Source organism: Ursus americanus, chromosome 13, assembly GCF_024610735.1.
Source record: "Ursus americanus isolate L20-20 chromosome 13, mUrsAme1.1.p, whole genome shotgun sequence".
Taxonomy (NCBI): Eukaryota; Metazoa; Chordata; class Mammalia; order Carnivora; family Ursidae; genus Ursus; species Ursus americanus.
This window is the reverse complement of record NC_142139.1, coordinates 8,815,029-8,831,005: the sequence shown is the minus strand read 5'-3', so window position 1 is coordinate 8,831,005 and position 15,977 is coordinate 8,815,029. Positions and strand designations below refer to the sequence as shown.

Sequence of the window (15,977 nt, the reverse complement as noted above, 5' to 3'; positions counted from 1 at the left end):
TCTCTTCATTTTAATTTAGAAAGTCAGTTACCAGATGTTGGATGAGCATTGACGGATTTCCCAGTACCCTCTTTTATTCTGTTTTCTTGATTATAGGTCATCTGACGCAAGTGTATTTAGGGAAACTGGCAGATGATAGAACGTGGTGAACCCAAGAGCATTTTATTTCTCTAAGGAAAGTAGTGAATTTAGTCAGATTTTTTACAGTCATAGAGTACTATGTATTTTACCCTTCTTTGATACAGCAAAACTTCGATGACTTTATTTTGACTTTAATTGAAGAATGTTTGAATTAAAACATTTACTTTAATAATAATAGTGGAAGAACACTTGTGTTTACTGTAATAAATGCTAAGGTGATATAATTTCTCATTTTAAGTAAGGTAAATGACAAATTAGAGGTCTCTTAATGATTTCAGCAAAATAGAGGGTGAGAGATGGAAATTACTTGAGGATTTTAGACACCTCTGTTGGAGTAGAAAAGGAAACAAGACGACAAGACTGGTCTAGTCATAACTGCACTATAATTTATTCAGTATTTGACTGGAAATTGAAAGCTGAAAAGCACTGAAATAAATTAGGGATTTGAATTTTAAAAGCTTATACACTTTTAAAATGAGTCAAAACATCGATAATCTACAATTTTGAAAAAATTAATAGAATTACCAGTTTCAATTTAATTTATAAAAATCTGAGTATTTTTCTCATTTACCCTATTCTGTTTTTAAAACAGTTTATTTAGAATTACTAAAAGAAAACTCAATACATTAAAATAATATATTGTTCTTCCTCTTCTATCAAAACAGTTAAAGCATTTAGCTTTATTCTGTGATGGAAGGTTTTATGTATGCAATCTAATTTAATTCTTGCAGTTACCCTGTAAAGCATTATCATCTTTCATCATGTAAACACAGAAAAGGAAGCTTAGCAATTGCTCTGGAAAATAAGGAGCAGAGCAATATTCAAACCCAGGTTCACTGCTGACTGCATCCCATGATTTTTTTCTCTGCATGGAAAATTTCAATTTTGATCAGAGTTACTCCTTGAAATAGGGACACAAACATACCAGAATTACAAAACTAACAATAAATTGTAACTGGAAAAGGCTATCGTTTATATTAGGTATGTCATTTGGCATAATTTAAGCAGAAGTCCTCTAAACAAATGGTTTATTCATATTTCAATTGTCATTGCAATCTCAATAGAGACTTTGATTAAATGGTAGACTAACCAGGTATTTATCTATGATTTTTGCCCTCAATAATATGATCACTTGTATTTATAGCTTGGAATAAATTCAGGGTAAAATTTGAGGTCAGATTTTTTTTTTTTTTTAATACAGTCTTGGAGTTTTCTGTGGCTAGTAAATGATCTATTGGGATTGGCCATGTCACTCACTAACTTTGCACTGAAAATAAAGAATATACAGTATATCTCATTTTCCATTTTTAATCTAGAGGCATCATACATGAGAGATGGAAGGAAGGAAAGGAAGAGAAATATAGCTTAAGCTTAACTACAGCTAGCAATAAACCTGAATATTTGCTTTGGTAAATATAGTCAACAGGGACCTGATACCTGGTCTTCTACTGGTACTTCCTTAATTTACTGAATGATTATAGGAAATTTACAGAAATTTCTTTTGTGTTTCATTCTCTCTGACTCTTAATTTAGAGTAATGCTCTTTGTGACCTACCTATTTCACAGAGAGATGGTATGGATTAATTAGACCCTGCCGGCCAAGTGCCCAGTGCCTGCCTAGAGAAAGGTGTTCCATAAATCAGACCTGTCATTAAGAGGCCTTTGTTTGTCTCAAGTCCCCGAATGGGATGGTGCCATCACTCCATATCCCAATGGCAGTCACCTACATTCAGGCCAAGGATAGGTTTTCCCATAAAACACATTTTTTCTTCTAGTTCTATGTGACCAGGCAGATTTCTACTTCGGTGGACCTCAGTGTCCTCATCTGTAAAAGCAGCAGTCCCTAGCCAGATAATTCCTTTTTTATTTATTTATATTATTTAATTATTTAATTATTCATTTGTTTTTGAGAGAGAGTGAGCGCACATGCAAAGGAGGAGGGACAGAGGGAGAAGGAGACAGAGAATTTTAAACAGGTTCCAAGCCCAGCATGGAGCCAGCCCAGTGGGGCTCAGTCTCATGACCCTGAGATCATGACTTGAGATGAAATCAAGAGTCAGACGCTTAACTGAGACACCCAGGTGCCCCAAGCCAGATAATTCCTAATGGGAACTTACCCTAGAGTAACTCTGATTTATAAATGTGTTTGCTTCTCCTGGCCCACCTAGCTTCTCCGACCTATTAAACGATTTTTTAAGCTCATGTGCCATTAAAGAACTGTGGCAGACACTGAGATAGGCCATTCAAATCCCCCTGTAAGGAATGCCTTGATGGCCAGGTGTGGGGCAGGTAGTCAGCAGAGCCTCTAACAGAGTCAGCTTCAGCTGCAGAGAGATGGCTATTCCAAGGTCCAGTTGGTCAAAGCATTGTTGGACTTGCATCACGGTTCATGTTCACACTCCACCTGACCTTTCTTTCTTCCCCATTCTTTTACAAGTGTTGATTCCTGTAAATATCTTGCACCCCATACTGTCTTAATTTCTGCCTCCACAGAACCTGATCACTGATAAGAATTTAAACATAATAAGCAAATGGGACTAGTAGAAAGGAGTTCCTTAAGCCAGAAATGAACAAATTTCTCTGTAATAGGCTTGTGCCGTATTCTGTAGTTTATTAATTTGGAAATAATATTTTCATATTAAAACAAAGCTCACTCAAGAAGGAAAAGTTCAGTCACCATTAGGTTTGTGACAGAATTTTACTATAGAACAGTTGCATAGGATTTTTCCATTGGACATAGAGCCTTTGACAGGTAACGTTCTTAGTTCTCGTAGTGGCATTTATAGTAAGTTTAAAAATTTTATTACCACTTTAATTCCTAAGTAAATCTACCTTAATCTTTGTGTTTAGTTGACTTGTATCAGTCTTTGGAAAGAAACGTCAGTACATCAAATCTTACACCTCTTTCCAGTAGGCTTGAGAGATATGTACTTCCAAGTATTTTTTAGCTGGTCTTCATATACATCATTGTGTTAACAGAAGCCATCCTTCCCCTTCTTCTTTCTTGTTTTCTTTATTCCTTCCTAATGGTTTGGATTTGGTTATCTTTGTCCTAAAATACTAGTAAATTTGATAGCTACTGTGAGCTTGATATCCTTATAAAGAATGTATGCTGAGTATTTCTAAGAAATTAAATTTTATATTGTAATGGAGGGCTGATGTTTCCTGGTTTGTGCTTTGATTTTGAATTTGCATTTAGAGATTTGGCTTAAATTATTTTGGATTTTGAAGTGAGAGCTCTCCAAACTCAATTATGTGACTTTTTGAAAATTTAATTTCTCCCTATCCATGATTTAGGGATATAACTTAGTATTTTTCTGTTTTCTTTTACATGTTATTGTTGATTTTATTTTAACCCAGAAGAGCAGAAACTGGTCTGTATGGCTGACATCTAGAGAAGAGTAAAAGAGAAGTAAAGGGGCTTGGGAGGGGAAGGCATTTAAAAAACAGCATGTAGTAGTAAAAAAGAGGATAAGAGACTAAATTCTGACATGTGGGTGTTACTAAACTTTAAACTACTTTTGATTTTACCCACTATTTGTTTATGTTGTGGTCATAAAGTAAATATGTCAGTTACACTAAACCTTTGTAAGTTTAATTAGCTCTTTAGCAGTAACAACTTTTCATACTAATTTGTTTTTTCATCTACCCATGCATTCATTTGAACAAATTTTCATCTTTTAATGATATTGGTACACCAGACCCTTAGAGCAGTACTACGTGAATGGAATGTGTTCTAGGGATCAAATAAAACCAAGGCATAGTACACATTGTATTATTTTTTTTTCATGTTAAGTACAAGCACAAGCTAAACTATATTGTTAGGAGTCCGGATAGTGGCTACTCTGGTCTGGGAGATTGGTCTGGAAGCACGAAGGGTTTTGGGTACTGGTCATGTTCTCTTTCTTCATCTGGGTGCTGGTATGTGCATTTTGTGAAAGACCGTTGCACAATATACTTATGGCATATGCAGTCCCATATGCTTGTTTGTGTTTTATATCTAAATAATTTTTTTTTAGAATATCAGACTGGGGAAATGCCCTTGGGTTAGATGTGCTTTGCGTCCACCTAGACTTTAAGAATTCCAGAACCAAATATAGAATCACAGAAATGGAAGAGATCTCAGTCTAGCCCAGTATGTCATGAAGAGTTAAGGATGCCTAGAAGGGTTTGGAGTCTTGGAAGTGTCCTATGGGTGCTATGATTTCACATCTTATGACCAAGGAGACTGATACTCAGTAAGGTCCCATCTGCTACAGAGCACCCGGATCCAGCTGCCTCCTTTGCTTGAGTTCTTCCTGCTGTGGGGCTCAGTGAGTAGCTCAGTAGCTACTCACATTAGAGTAGCTCCTTCATAGGACTGTTTGTTTTTATTAAACAGGGGATTTGCATTAACATAGCTTACAAAGACTTCTAATGACAATTCATACAAAAAGTGGTTCTTTCATTTAACACTCAGGTAACCTGATTTTCAGCTGACCAGAACTATCAAAGTATAAAATAATCTATTTGTTTGAAATTTTACTCTAGCTTTTAAAATCTTTGCTGTCAAAAATAAATAAATAAAAAACTAAATCTTTACTTTCATGGCCGTTTATTTCACAACTGTTTAAAAAATAAACAGCTTTGGTTGATCTTTGAAGCTTGAGTCAAGGTGCTACTAGATACTCTTCTATGTGTATGTATGCAGATTTCCTACATAACATTAGTATGATATCCCCTTTAGGTTTGTACTTATTTTGCCACCAGGAAAAGCCCCCCCCCTTTTTTTTTGTATACATGGGGCTGTTTTTACTTGACTGATCACTTAAGGCCTGTAGTTCAGATTTTAATTATATCATATCATGTTATATGTTGATATATATAATATATATAATATAAACTTGATTTTTACCTTTCTGATAATCTAGTGGGTAATCCTTTCTTTGTCACTCCAATAAGCACTGAATTTTCTAGAATCCAGGCTCAGTTTTCATCCAGTGGCCAATGCTGACACGGGGCTGCCTTATTCAGATGCTTTTTGTCTTGTCTGATTCTTACAGAAAACTCTTGATTGATTAACCAGATTATCCTCATATATTTGTGACCACTGAAGAAGGAAGTAAACTGAGTTACATCAAGAGTAGTCTCCATTCTTTTTTTTACTCCTGCTTTCTTGTTTATACCACCTTTCCCTGTCTACTTACACATTTATTAATAAATACTTATTGTTTCTTTGCTATGTGTCAGGCATTGTCTTAAGTATAAGATATAAAATGATGAACAACAACAAAAAAACCACATTAGATTCTGCTGCCCAGACCTTATAGTTTATTGAGATAATCATTTAAAAAAAAAATCCGACAACTGAATAAAAAAATCACAAATGTGGCAAGTAACAATGAAGTGGAATTTGTACTATGTATGAGAGCCAATAATATAGTATTTGAGCCTGTTAGAAATGGCTTCCTTAAAGAGAAGAACTTGTGTTAGAATATGAAGAATGAATAGGTATAAATTAGACAAGGAAAGGATGAGTGAGTATTCCAGCAGTGGGGACGGCATGCACAAAGGTTCTAAGGTGGAGAATTCATGGCACATTTGAGGGACTTAAATGGCTGGAGGTGAGAGTCCACAGGGATGGGGAGGAAAGTGAATAATGGAGAGGACTTACAGATTGGAAGTGGAGGAGTCAGTGGATTGGTGGTCCTGATGGTTGAAAAAAGTTAACTAGAAGACTCTGTACACACCGTTTGGAAAATGAGCAGTTGGTGGTTGGATATGGGTTTTTAACTTCCTGACTCTGGAGGAGGATGACCAAGTTTCCAGGAATGACTACAAGCGTGGTGACTGAAATGGGCCAGAAGTAATCTCCAGATCACTGGAGACAAAGCGGTCAAGGAACTGAGAAGCCCTGTGTGGACGAGTTATCCCTTTGTTGAAGTAGCCTAACATGTTGGCAGGGTGCAGATGAAGATTGGCTAGGTGCCATCTTTAATTAGCAAAGTAGATTGAATGGTTGGGGTGCAGGGAATGGATAGGGGAAGGAGACCCACTAAAGCCAAATAAAAATTTCCTAAGATTTGAATGGTTTGTATGATAGAGATAGCCTGGATTGTGAATGATCTCTTTTCCATATTTTCCATGTATTTTGGCCAGTTTATGGACATAAAAAATCAGAGCTAAAGGAGTCTCCTCATTTGGGTTGCAAATTCCAAGATGACAGGAATTGTGTCTTAATCACTTCCGTAGAGCCTATGTCGATCTTGGCTTACCCGAAGACAAATGGTAGATGTTGATGAATAAAGCATAATAATAAATTGTGAATGAAGTAAACAGTACAGCTATTTTAGATGGAAGATTTTGTTTTTATTTTCATACAAGCCTGAAAATTTTATAAATTTTACATGATATTTTACCTCTGTGAGTACAATTGCATTTACATGTCCATTATTTACATATTAGTCTTGTTTTTTCTCCCCAAAGTGAAATTTTTAACTAGAATAATTAATTTCCCTCTGATTCCATGGGAACTTTACCATTTATGCAAATGTTTTGAGGAGCCAATTGGTCACATCCTTTTGACAAAAATTGCATGGAGGGGCATCTGGTATGATTAGGGTATATTTTATCTGGTAAGGATCTTCCTGCCTCCCCAAATTCTAGTTTGTAAGCTTTTATCAGTTCAGTTGTTTAGCCAGCCAGCCAGCAGTCTGTCTTTACTAAGCGATTGCTTGAGAGATTCAGGTAGTTTACAAAAGCATATAAACTATGATTTTAAAATCAGAAGTAGTGTGTTATAAATATGCAAAACAACTGTCAGGACATGGATCAAGATGTAAATTATGTTATATCTGGGTAGTGGTGTTTTAAATGAGATTTATTCTAGCTGAAATATGTCATATATGTGCATATAATTCCTCGTTGAAATCTATCATTTTTACAATAAGATTTTTAGAAAAAATATCAGGGTGAAAGAAGGTAAATAAGGGAAGTGGGCAAATAAGTCAGGAATAAGATGATGTGAAAAGGAAAAACAATATTGTGTAGGAGATAGAGGACTTGTCAAGGATGGAATATGCACGGGTGGACTATAGCTGCGTATTTGATTCTGTTGCGAGAAGCTAATGCAGGATGCTCTCTTCAAAGGCCTCTGGTCACAGTCCGGTGTTTCCAGGTCACTTGGCAGAATTCCTACAGTCTCATGTTTTAAGGAGCAAATGGTATGGGTTTCTCCCTAGTGCTGCTGGCATTTTATTCCCTGGGGGGAAGTAGCCATTGATTTCTTTTAACTGTGATACAGAAAAAAATGATCAACTCCCAGGGGTTCCCCTGACCCCTTTCCAGCTGTTAGGGAGTCTTGTTTTGACTCTCCTAATATCTGTGGATTGACACAAATTAGATTTTTCTTTCAGTGTCACTCTACAGACAGTAGACATATAGCAGCTGGGCAGTGGGTCTGTTCATTATAATGGAAGTAGACGTTAATTTCATATGTCAGTCCGGGACAGATTTTTTGCTGATGGCTTTAAAGTTTTCCACAGAGAGGCAAGCATCTTCCTCTTTTAGAGTTTAGAAAGAACCAAAGTCAATTTGGGTGACATTTAATATGCGTCCTTATAAACTATAAACATCGGGCCAAGCAGGGTTGCAAAAAGCTTTTGCTTTAGAGCTGGCCTAGTTTGTAATGCCATGCCAGTGGCAAATATGTCTTCTAAATGATACAGCACTTACTTGAGATAGAGAATTCTAAGCAAAAGATAAATACTCATTACCAATGAATGATGAAGGATGACATCTAGAATGATGAATTAAGAATGACACTCTCTTAAGTCCAGGGAATTCTGACCTGCATTTCAGACGCATTGTAACTTCAAGATCAGATGGAATAAGATGATACACTGTAAACTGTAAGTTATCTAGAAAGTTTTTAGGTGATTGGAAAGTACACAAACATATTTCATAGGTATTCTAATGTAATCTATTTTTTATAGCTCTGCTTCCAAAGGAAATTGAACATGGGAACTCTGAGCGGAAGAATGCAATGTGAAAGAAATAACAATATTCAGCAAATCCAGATTCTAGATGGTTTTAGATTTGTTAAGGAAAATATTTGTAACCTCTGACTATTATATGAAAACACTATAATCAGATCATTTGCACCCCACTGAAACCCCCTCTCCTCAGCTCCCTCAAATTCACTGTAGCTGTTCACTCCTGCCCTGGAAGAAGTCTTGGTCAGATCTCAGAGCTTTGCACTTCCTTTGAGTCACGGCAACAGTCTCATTTCAGAAATTAAAAAGTCCTGACCAGTGTAATATCATTTGACATTTCTCTCCTCTGCCAAGTCAGGCCTGTTTCACACTCGAGAAACTCCAGGGACCAGAGAAAGGTGTAGTACCCGACACTTTGTCACCTCAATTCCTCTCCCATTCCCTGGTTGCTGTTGGTGCCCCTTCAGGACAAAGCTTTAAGGAGCTGTGCGTGTTTGATTTCACTGGTACATTTCTAATCTGTACTGGTACTGTCTGAGAGATGTGTGATTACTGATCTCATGGGACATTTTTGTGAGTTTTTGAACAGTTCTTTTTAGGGACCACTGGTGACAATTTTGCTAATGATGGCCATGTTTCCCCTGTCTGGATGGCCATGTTTTTAGCTGCCTTTCCAGCTCCTGGGCTTCTGCCATTCTACTTCTCTTTTGAGTCACATTGGCTCTCCATGTAGTTCTTGTGGGGATTGTCCATTGTAAGACAATCAATCCCTCCTCAGGGCCAAATCTGGCTCATGGGAATGTGCATCTTTACCTTGCCAGTGGTGGAAGTTCAGCGCGCTCACAACAGAGCCTACTTTGCTTTGTAGCTCCAGGGCAGCTAGCCAGACAAAATCTCATGCCTTTAGAGTCCAATTTAAATAGGAAGCCATTCTTGTTTATCTCAAACTGTAGGAGATCATATAGGTAAGATCCTCTTAGGGGGCTGAAGTTTAAGATTTGTTAGCTTCAAAGTTACCTCTTAGGGAAACTCGTTAACAGAAAAGTGTATAACTGAATGTTCCAGATGCTTAAAGGAATCATAAAAGTTCATGTGTCTCTCCTTTCTTTCCTTTATTCTTCTAATTGTTATCCGGGGGTGCCTCGATGGCTCAGTCAGTTGAGCGTCTAACTCTTGATTTCAGCTCAGGTCATGATCTCAGGGTTGTGGGATCAAGCCCCATGTAGGGCTCTGCACTCAGCACAGAATCTGCTTGTCTGCTTCGCCCCCCCCCCCCCCCCGCCTCATCCTGTTCATGCTCGCTCACTCTCTTCCTCTCTCTCAAATAAATAAGTAAATAAAATCTTTAAATTGTTATCCAAAGTTATTTTTTATCCTTGTTTTTAATTTATTAATATTAAACTACATTAGGAAAAATGTCCTGTGGAAAACCATATATTTTCTCCTTTTCATGTTTTGAATAAATTGTGTGTATTTGATTAGTAGAAAAAGATTTAAGAATAGCAAACTATGTTTACCACAGTAAGAAAAAGATATTTTTGTGAAATCCCTACAGTAAATGCTCTCTTGTGTTACTGTGCAACTGCCTACAAAAGTCATCTGGGCCACTGAAAAATGGTAAAGCATGGATTGTATTTATCTTCACTATGCCTTGTTTCCATTCTGGGTCCTTGTAGTCTCTAGGTAGTAAGTTTAAAATATTTTAATACAGAATGTCTCAAGTGACTTAGCTCTGTTATGTCTAAACATGAGAATGGAATTGTGCAGCTAAATTCTTCCAAAAGCACAAGTAAAATTACACTTAGGAGAGAGTACTAGATAGACCAAATTCTAGAGACTGAGGGCAGAATGAGATGCAAAATTCATCTCATTACCCTTCTATAAGAATATGATCAGAATAATTTTTTAAAATGCCATATGAATTATTGACATACTATTAAAATAAAGATATAAATTGAAATATCTTTAATTATTAATATGCATCAATGAATATCCTCATAATTTGTTTATATGAAGTTTTGTTTTGGGGTGCTTGGTTGGCTCAGTCAGTAAAACTCAGGTCATGAGTTTAAGCCCCACATTGGGTATGGAGCCTGCTTTAAAAAAAAAAAAAAGTTTGTTTTTTTATGATACCAACAGTCACTTGAGCCAAAACAGCTTAAAATCATACTATTGAGACATCTATCTGTTCTGTGTGAACTCTCAGTCTGACACCTTGTGTTCTAAATGCCATGTAGGGAAGTTTGCTCTCCTCCTGTGAACATGCCTTGACCGTGACTTGCTGCAGAGACTTGTCCTAGCTATCTGTCTTTTCTGGGTACCACTCTCCTGTTCTTTTGCTTCTGATTTGTTTCTCCTGACAGAATCCTTTGGTGAGCCTCACAGTACAAGTTCCCTGCCTTAGAACATGTAATGAGTGATGCCACCATGTTAGCAAAATGAGAGACACACAGACAGGCAGAGGCACCCCCCATAAGAGGAGGATGGCAACACCATGAGAGGCTTTGAACTTACTAAGAGGAGAGTTGGCTGATGTCACCTAGTACTAAAGGGGCGTAAGCAGGGCTTCCTGTCCATCCCCTCCCTTTATCATCTGGAGGGTATCTATACTCCAGCAAGAGTCTTTACAACATTCTCTGCCCTGTGCCTAAATGCTACACAGTTACACTCCCTCTTCCTCTCAGGGATAAAAGCTCAATTCAGATTCTCTTAGCCCATCACCTAGAACTAATGAGAGGCTTACTAGGAGATTTTCCTAAGACTTCTAGTGTGTCAGAACAGAGTATTCCCATCCCTTGTTACTTTCTTGGTAGGTAGATATTCTATGTATTCTGTATAACCAGATATTAAACATTTATATAAAAGTATTTTATATAAATTAATGTTCACTCTTTGTAGTTCTGTGAGGCCTATACATATTGTATGCTTGTTTAAGTTGCTACTCAACAAAAGTCTTATAAGATATTTTGTCTTGCATTTCATAATTTTGTGTAAAGCATTATTTTCATAACAGATATAATGTCATGTCTCTGAATGAATGTCATTGTTGTGGGGCACCTGGTGGCTCAGTTGGTGAAGCATTTGCCTTTGGCCCAGGTTATGATCTCAGGGTCCTGGGATCTAGCCCTGGGTTGGGCTCCCTGCTCAGTGGGGAATCTACTTCTCCCTCTCCTTTTGCCCCTCCCCCCAGCTCTTGTGTGCATGCACGCTCTCTCTCTCTCAAATGAATAAAATCTTAAAAAAAAAAAAAAAAAGAATGTTACTGTTGTAGTGGAAGAAGAAAAATATTTCTCCTGCAGGACAGCTTAAGAGTGGTACCATCACATTTCACTCTTTATTCCTTTACATCCCTAGAAAATAGGCTAAATATATTATCTGGTAACTCTCTCTGAAATAATGTCATATGATAAATTATTTATCAGGCACCATTCATTTTGGATGTGTGAAATGAATGAATAAAAAATATATAGTTTGGATATAAAACTAGTCAGCTTAATTTGTTTGAAAATTTTACACTCACTTTTTTTCCTGTATTCTTATTTGTTTTTTGAGATGTTTAGAATATACCATAACACTGAATAACTATGAGTTTTTGTCCATATTTTACTGTATTAATTTGTCTCTTTCTGACTGTAGATATTGGTGGTTCTCCCACTGTTTCAATTAGCAACAAATGGCCCAAATTGCATAATCATATGATTTTATGGAAAAATTATTTTCATAGTAGAGTACATATAAAATCATTAAAACTTGAAGGAATTAATAGCATTTGTTAGGGATTTCATTTTTTTAGAGTTATAGATTTCTAGTAAAAATAGAAATAATGATGATGATACCATAATCTATTGAGTACCTACCTTGTCCCAGATATGCTGCCTGGTGCTAGATATTTTATGCTCATTTTATAGATGAATCTTTTGAGCAGTCAAGGTACTTTGATACCCAGCTAGTTGTAAGTGGTAGAACCAGATAGCAACTCTTGTCTGTTTTACTCTGGAAGCTGAGGTCTTTCCATCCCTCTGGGTTGTCTCTGTGTCTACTGCTACAAAATCAGGAGCTTTCATTACAGGCCTTTTATTTCTCTGGCATCTGTGGGCAATTCCATCCTCCTCCACAGGTGAAACTGCAGAAAGAAGGAAAAATGAAGTAGAGGCCTGCTTTAACTCCCATGTGATGAATGTTTTAAAAAGTCAGGGAGAAAAAGGCTTTCTGTAGAAATCATAAGCCATGGTTTCTGGTCCATATAGAATGAAAATTTGACTGACATCATAATTCAGAACTTAACATTTGCATGACCTTCCCACACAGAAAAAAAAAGCTATTCAACAGGTTTCACTCATAAGATATATGAACTTTTAGCACATATATCTAATTCTACCTTACCACGAAAGGAAGAACATCATCCTATATAGTTATAGAATATTACTGATGTATCCAGGATGTTAGTGGGCAAAGTAATGGGAAGTGACCAGTACCTAATGTCAGAAAGAATCTAGGTCAAATAGTTAAAAAAAAAAAAATCAAATTTATGATATGGATTAAGCCTAGTTTAAAATAAAAGGATACAATGAAAGATAATATTTAATTATGAATTTTAAAAACCTTTGTTAAATGAATATGATAGCTTTAAATCCATATACATCATACTCAGGCTTTGTAATGAAGTGACCCCTTCAAATAGCTCTTTCTAACTTACAGTGTGGTTCTAAATGTGACCTACTTAAGTGGACAGAATCTATATTCCTACCAAAGGAATGCCTCATTTAGCTTGAAGTAATTTCTCTAACAAGAAAATGTATTCAGAATGTAATTCAAAAGATCTTTAGGAATAAGGCCTCTGAGTAGCCACATTATAGTGCTCCAGAATTCATGCGCTAAACATTGCACCTTTTGTTCAGAAAAGGTTTCTTCAGGTTCTCACTGCCAGGTTATTTGTAATTATTTTATATTTTCATATCCTTGTTTTCCTCTGTTCTTAGTTCATAGCAGTTATGAAACAAGGAAAGGGCAGTTGTCATTAACTCATGTATTCATTTGACAAAGATGTATTTAATGCCTGTTATGTGTACTTGAAATTGTTTTATGTACTGAAGATACAGCAGTAAGAGCTGACAGTAAAAAACACATGAAGAAATAGAAAAAGTATAATAAAGAGATGCAACAATACAAAACTTAAAGTAGTTTAGGTCCATTTTGTTTAATCTTCCCTCTTCTGAAAATGGACAGCCAGGCAGGTGTGGTTCTAGATGGGGAGCAGGGCTGTCTCTTACTTGAGAGTGTAGTTTCTTAGAAACCAAACAAATGTGACGAAGTTAAGAATCGAGTTGGGTTGGTGGTAGTGGAGAAGCCAGAAAAGCAGGATTAACCTGCCCTCAAAAATAGATAGAGCTAAGGCATTGATCTCACACTGGCGCACTGGCCGAGGAACAACCAAAGAGGTAGGAGCAAGGAAGGTAGCAGTTTACACTGGCAAGCCAAAGGTCAACAGAACAAACATTAATATGGAGCTGGGTTTTAAACATTCTATTTTCATGGATGTGAGGGGTGATTCCTGTGTAACTGCTATATAAGATAACTTTATGGGTGGGAATCTGTCTGTGATGAGGGGGAACTGGAAGAATTGAACCCTCTTGGGTGTGGCAAATCCATGTCTTCCTTAGGTTGTATGTTTACACTCATGTGTGTGTTTGGAGGGAAAGTGGTAAGTGACCAGTTATGATAGTTACCCTCCGCCTGCCCAAACCATCCCTTGACATTGCCTGTGCTGACAAGGTGATTCCACTTTGAGGGGCATGGGGCAGACTGAACACAGGGAAGTACCCTGTGGGCTCTCACACCTCGGTAGCCTCTGAGAGCTTCACTGAATTACAGCAGAGTAATGATGATAATAATAATGACCCTATGGTGTCAAAAAAGGTTAAATTATTTTATATGTCATTTAAGAAAGCAATGATTCTTAGATTTCCCCCCAGCAGGTTAATGTTTTAAGTTGTTTGTCGTTTGGGGTAGAGGAGGTAGTTACTTTTGAAATTTACTCGATGAAAGTTCATCGGCTGATGTTGGCTGGATAAATAAGTTGTTGCTTTATGTAGCTTTAGTGATACTCCTGTTGCTGTGTGAAAGTGATTCAGGGCTAGCCCTTTAATTTCCATTTGTGATCAGACTTACTCTCCATAAAGATTAAAATTTGATTTGGAACAGGAGTGAAGGATTTACTTCATTAGGTTTGAAATCACAGTTATCTCCTCATTTGAAATAAATACCTTATTAAATTTAAAAAGTATCTAAAAGTATCTTAAAACTGGGAAGAAGTGACTACATTATCTCAAAATTCTCAGAAACTTTTGAAATGCTGAGTTCTTTGTACTGGGTAATACTATTCCCTACTGATACCATGTCAAAACTGAATGATGATATATTTCTTTACGGCATTGTTTGTAGGGTAGATCTTCAACCATCCATTGCTAACAGCATGTATCTTTTCAGACCTGACAATATTACAGCCTGAGGGGTTGTATTTTATTCATATAACTGTGTGCGCTTGAGATTCAAAGGAAGATTCAAAGGAAGAAAAAAGTCAAACTATTATAGTTTGACTACTTTAATAAATATTAAATGATAAATGAATCTGATTCTACAGTAGCTGCAGGATGTGCAGGGTGAGTGGATAATAAAAGAAAATCTTTAGATGGTGATAAGCAGTATTATGGATGTCTTGCCTTTTATAATCTGTCTTTGCTTCTTACCATTATAGTTGTGAGAGCTGGGAATGATGAGGTAGAGATGCATGATTTTTGTTGCTGACTGAAATAAAAGGAAAGGAAATTTTAAATGTAAAACTTATCTGTTTAGAAGAATAAATACAGAAATGTGCTTTGGTGTTAATGGGCACTTAACCACTCCTCCTCACCTGTCTGCTACCTCTAAAGGAAAGTTGTAAACTTGATGTTGAACGTGAAGCATTCCAATTATTGCTAAATTTTGGTTTTAATGAAAATGTTAGTTCTATCATTGGGTTTGGAATGTCAGAATGTGCCCCAGGAGGAGAGTGAAGAATGCCTTAGGAGTCACAGGAGATCACTAAGTTGTGTGATTGTATGGAAGAAAAACTAAGTGAAGCGAAAGCCCATGAAAACATCAGTGCTATTATAAAGTTAGATGTGGCAGGCAACCTCTAAGATGGCCGTGATCTTTGCTTCCTGGTATTCCTGCCCTTGTATACTTACCTCCCCTTAAAAGTGGGCCATCTTAGGGACTTGCTTCTAGCCAATCTAATATGACAAATATGATGGGATATCACTTCTGTGATTAGGCTAGATAAGATGGTGACTTCCGTTCTGGTAGCAGATTCTTTACCAGAGTGGCTTTGATGAAGCAAGTTGCCATGTTGACACATAACAAGGAAGTGAGGGCAACCACTAGCCAGGAGCTGGCTAGGAACCAAGACCCTCAGCTCCACAGCTTTTGAGGAACTGAGTACTGCCACCAACCATATGGGCTTGGAAACAGATCCTTCTCTAGTCCTTAGATGAGACCCCAACCCTAGCTGATATAGTCATTGCAGCCTTTTGAGAGGCCCTAAAACAAAGGGCTCAGTTAAACTATGCCCAGGTCCCTAACCCACAGAAACTGTGAGATTGTAAATGTGTGTTATCTTAAGCTTCCAGAGTTGTGGCTATTTGTTATATCGCAGTGGAAAACTAATACTTTGGTGTATTTGTTAGCTGGGGCTGCCATAACAAAGTAACACATATGAGAGGTTAAACAACAGAAATTTCTTAGCAAATTCTGGAGGCAAGAAGTCCAAGATCAAAGTTTCAGCAGGTTGGTTTTTTCTAAGGGCTCTCACCTTGGCTTGTAGAT

General features: G+C 37.0%; 1 protein-coding gene across 13 annotated transcripts in view; it reads left to right on the top strand.

Moving 5' to 3' along the window:
* Positions 1-15,977, top strand: part of CAMK2D (calcium/calmodulin dependent protein kinase II delta) — a 311,448-nt gene that overhangs the window by 77,561 nt on the left and 217,910 nt on the right. The window lies entirely within an intron of this gene.